The following is a 5,076-nucleotide window of genomic DNA, read 5'->3' on the forward strand; positions in this document are numbered from 1 at the left end:
TGAATGAATTAAATATCATTTGCGATGTTGACAAATATTGTATGCCCATTACAAATTATGACATTGAAAGTGTTCGTCATTTCAGTTTTTGTACTACAAATTATGAAAAATTATGATACTGAAAGTGTTTGTTTATAACCATCAGTGATGCAAATTATAAGGTTAAATTTAGTCGTTAGATTTAATGCTACAAACGATTAACTAAGTGGCTTTTTTTTTAAAACTCGCGAGTTAATTTTTTGATAGGATATAGAAAAATAAATCTGGCAATTCCAAAATTCCCAGTTCCAGTCAGAAAAAAAAATAGGTGAACAAAGAATTTGTTACCAAGTTGTCCGCCCATGACTCCAGAAGTTAATCATATACAGGCCTGCAAGATGGCGGACTATTAACGAGCAGTTCTCGTGACCGCGAGATTCTCGACCAAAACGAGACCCGCCATTAGACAACTCGATCAGTGCTAAATGGGCGATGACAATAGGAGCAATTAGATACAACGAGCGGGGTGGGAGGAGGGAGGTGTGTGGGGGGGGGGGGGAGAAAGGAGAAGAAGGAGAGAGAAATAGAGAAAATATGAAGAGAGGTGTTGGTGGCTAACAGGGACTGTGTGGGAGGTGTGTGTGGGGGTGGGTGGGGGGGGGGGGGGGAGAAAGGAGAAGAAGGAGAGAGAAAAAGAGAAAATATGAAGAGAGGTGTTGGTGGCTAACAGGGACTGTGTGGGAGGTGTGTGTGGGGGTGGGTGGGGGGGGAGAAAGGAGAAGATGGAGAGAAAAAAAGAGAAAATATGAAGAGAGGTGTTGGTGGCTAACAGGGACTGTGTGGGAGGTGTGTGTGGGGGTGGGTGGGGGGGGGGGAGAAAGGAGAAGATGGAGAGAAAAAAAGAGAAAATATGAAGAAAGGTGTTGGTGGCTAACAGGGACTGTGTGGGAGGTGTGTGTGGGGGTGGGTGGGGGGGGGGGGGGAGAAAGGAGAAGATGGAGAGAAAAAAAGAGAAAATATGAAGAAAGGTGTTGGTGGCTAACAGGGACTGTGTGGGAGGTGTGTGTGGGGGTGGGTGGGGGGAGGGGGGGGAGAAAGGAGAAGAAGGAGAGAGAAAAAGAGAAAATATGAAGAGAGGTGTTGGTGGCTAACAGGGACTGTGTGGGAGGTGTGTGTGGGGGTGGGTGGGGGGGGGGGGGAGAAAGGAGAAGAAGGAGAGAGAAAAAGAGAAAATATGAAGAGAGGTGTTGGTGGCTAACAGGGACTGTGTTGGAGGTGTGTGTGGGGGTGGGTGGGGGGGGGGAGAAAGGAGAAGATGGAGAGAAAAAAAGAGAAAATATGAAGAGAGGTGTTGGTGGCTAACAGGGACTGTGTGGGAGGTGTGTGTGGGGGTGGGTGGGGGGGGGGGGAGAAAGGAGAAGAAGGAGAGAGAAAAAGAGAAAATATGAAGAGAGGTGTTGGTGGCTAACAGGGACTGTGTGGGAGGTGTGTGTGGGGGTGGGTGGGGGGGGGGGGGGAGAAAGGAGAAGAAAGAGAGAGAAAAAGAGAAAATATGAAGAGAGGTGTTGGTGGCTAACAGGGACTGTGTGGGAGGTGTGTGTGGGGGTGGGTGGGGGGGGGAGAAAGGAGAAGATGGAGAGAAAAAAGAGAAAATATGAAGAGAGGTGTTGGTGGCTAACAGGGACTGTGTGGGAGGTGTGTGTGGGGGTGGGTGGGGGGGGGGGAGAAAGGAGAAGAAGGAGAGAAAAAAAGAGAAAATATGAAGAGAGGTGTTGGTGGCTAACAGGGACTGTGTGGGAGGTGTGTGTGGGGGTGGGTGGGGGGGGGGGGGGAGAAAGGAGAAGATGGAGAGAAAAAAAGAGAAAATATGAAGAAAGGTGTTGGTGGCTAACAGGGACTGTGTGGGAGGTGTGTGGGGGTGGGTGGGGGGGGGGGGGGGGAGAAAGGAGAAGATGGAGAGAAAAAAAGAGAAAATATGAAGAAAGGTGTTGGTGGCTAACAGGGACTGTGTGGGAGGTGTGTGTGGGGGTGGGTGGGGGGGGGGGGGGAGAAAGGAGAAGATGGAGAGAAAAAAAGAGAAAATATGAAGAAAGGTGTTGGTGGCTAACAGGGACTGTGTGGGAGGTGTGTGTGGGGGTGGGTGGGGGGGGGGGAGAAAGGAGAAGATGGAGAGAAAAAAAGAGAAAATATGAAGAAAGGTGTTGGTGGCTAACAGGGACTGTGTGGGAGGTGTGTGTGGGGGTGGGTGGGGGGGGGGGGGAGAAAGGAGAAGATGGAGAGAAAAAAAGAGAAAATATGAAGAAAGGTGTTGGTGGCTAACAGGGACTGTGTGGGAGGTGTGTGTGGGGGTGGGTGGGGGGGGGGGGGAGAAAGGAGAAGATGGAGAGAAAAAAAAGAGAAAATATGAAGAAAGGTGTTGGTGGCTAACAGGGACTGTGTGGGAGGTGTGTGTGGGGGTGGGTGGGGGGGGGGGAGAAAGGAGAAGATGGAGAGAAAAAAAGAGAAAATATGAAGAAAGGTGTTGGTGGCTAACAGGGACTGTGTGGGAGGTGTGTGTGGGGGTGGGTGGGGGGGGGAGAAAGGAGAAGATGGAGAGAAAAAAAGAGAAAATATGAAGAAAGGTGTTGGTGGCTAACAGGGACTGTGTGGGAGGTGTGTGTGGGGGTGGGTGGGGGCGGGGGGGGAGAAAGGAGAAGATGGAGAGAAAAAAAGAGAAAATATGAAGAAAGGTGTTGGTGGCTAACAGGGGCTGTGTGGGAGGTGTGAGACGGTCTTGATAAATTGCCTAGAGAGGTTTTTGTGTGTCGGGTAGGTGTGTGTGTTGGATGGGGGGGAGGAATTGTGGTGTTGCGTGGGAAGATTTCACAGTGCAGACGTGGTTTATCTTTTGGAAAAATATTTCAATAAAAAAGTCGAAGAAGAGGAAAAAATATAAAAAATGGGAGCGAGTAAGTAAATATAAACAATTTACATGAAACAGTCTAAAACAAATATATTTGTACAACTAAAACGTATACATTTGGCAATAATAGAAATAATTTGTCTTTCTCGTTTAAGATTTTTTTTATTTTTAGCTAGAATGATTCTTATAGCACAGATACCGGTATTCAGGAATCAAAACTGTTCTATCAGGTTAGTAATATCTTCAGGAGCGGGTGAAGTAGAGTTTATCAATTTTTGTTGTGTATCACATGGCTATCACGAGACAGTATCCCCAATTAACCTCCCCCCCCCCATCCCTTAAATTTTATCAGATACCAATTTATATTTGTCTTACCCACAAAATAATTCTTAAAAAAAACAACAAAAAAACAACAACCACCAAATGTTTAGAAGCTCAACACTGAAATCTGCGACAAAGAAATAGATAAAGTAAATTCAGACATAACAATAAGCATTTGGAACGGCAAGGTACAAAATATTCCGTCTGCTCATTACCCAAGTGTCCTTGCGCGCAGCTTCTCCCGCCCCAACCCCCGTCTCGTGATACGAGATGAGAAGCGCAGGGGCAATAACTCTCGCCTTATTAATAGATAGAGGGCCGCGTCATTTGACATTGATTCCATAGGCGGCCGGTCGAACAGGGGAAGATAATCTTTGAATTAACGAGGCCGTTTGATTGGCTGGGCTGCCGGGGCACGCCAGTCACGTGGATATAATTATTCACTAACAAGACCTGAACTATAGGTGGAAATTGGAAGTTAATTTATTAGCATCGGTCTCCGGGACTTCTGATGTTAAAATATAAGCGATTGAATGGAAGATTTAAAATACTACGACACTGAAATCGGTGCAACGAATTCCTTCAAACAAAACTAAAGTTACAGGCAGAGTAAATGGGTCAGTATTTATTTCTGTAAAGACGGTATATATAAAACCGCCGACCGGTCGTATACAATGCTAAATCATTGACGTTTTCGCTAGACCCTAATCATAACATTAAATTTAGCAATTAGGTTATAACTATCCTAATCCTAACCCTAATCTTTACCCCCATCCCTTACCAATACCCCAAATCTAGCCTCAAAACAAACGACTATCCTACTAATTTAAAGGCTGAAATGTTCATACGAAAAGGATTTATGTAGCTTTTGTCAATTACACGCGTCCAGTTCATAGTAGAGATGAGTTACAGTTATTTATTTTAATTTAATTTAATTAATCAATCATTAGCAGGCGGTAATAATTAAGCGTTCCGCAGCTCTGACGTCACAACCCACTTTATAACACCCTCTCCTGAAAATAAAAACCACATTAAAATCGACACTTGGAGCAGTAGGTATTCACCTTTATGGTAGGGGACAAAACAAAGTAGATTTACATCAATAACTTGTAGATGTTTGGCTACTGAAAGTGGCTCAGCAGATTTGTATTAATTTTAAATTGAAATTCAATAATGAACTTGTTGACACGGCTTAATCACCCAAGCGTTAAATTGCCAACCAGATCTAGATCAGTGCAGTTACATACGTTAAAAAAAACACCTGTAAATTAATTCAACTTCAATTTCAGATCAGGCGGTTCGTGGGACAGAAGACGTCGAAGAAAAATATTTAGTGTTTAAAATTATTGTAGTGGGTATTTCGTGAAATTATAAGATATTCAATCGGTTTCCTAATATACGATCGATACGTACATGACATTCAAACACATCAACAACTTTGTGGTACTGCTCTACACACCACCAACTTTGTGGTACTGCTCTACACACCACCAACTTTGTGGTACTGCTCTGTACATCAACAAATCTTTTGTGGTACTGCTCTACACATCACCAACTTTGTGGTACTACTCTACACATCACCAACTTTGTGGTACTGCTCTACACATCACCAACTTTGTGGTACTACTCTACACATCACCAACTTTGTGGTACTACTCTACACATCACCAACTTTGTGGTACTACTCTACACATCACCAACTTTGTGGTACTACTCTACACATCACCAACTTTGTGGTACTACTCTACACATCACCAACTTTGTGGTACTACTCTACACATCACCAACTTTGTGGTACTACTCTACACATCACCAACTTTGTGGTACTACTCTACACATCACCAACTTTGTGGTACTACTCTACACATCACCAA

Source organism: Physella acuta, unplaced genomic scaffold (genome assembly GCF_028476545.2).
Source record: "Physella acuta isolate Inbredline_101_S28 unplaced genomic scaffold, ASM2847654v3 ptg000506l, whole genome shotgun sequence".
NCBI classification, from domain to species: Eukaryota; Metazoa; Mollusca; class Gastropoda; family Physidae; genus Physella; species Physella acuta.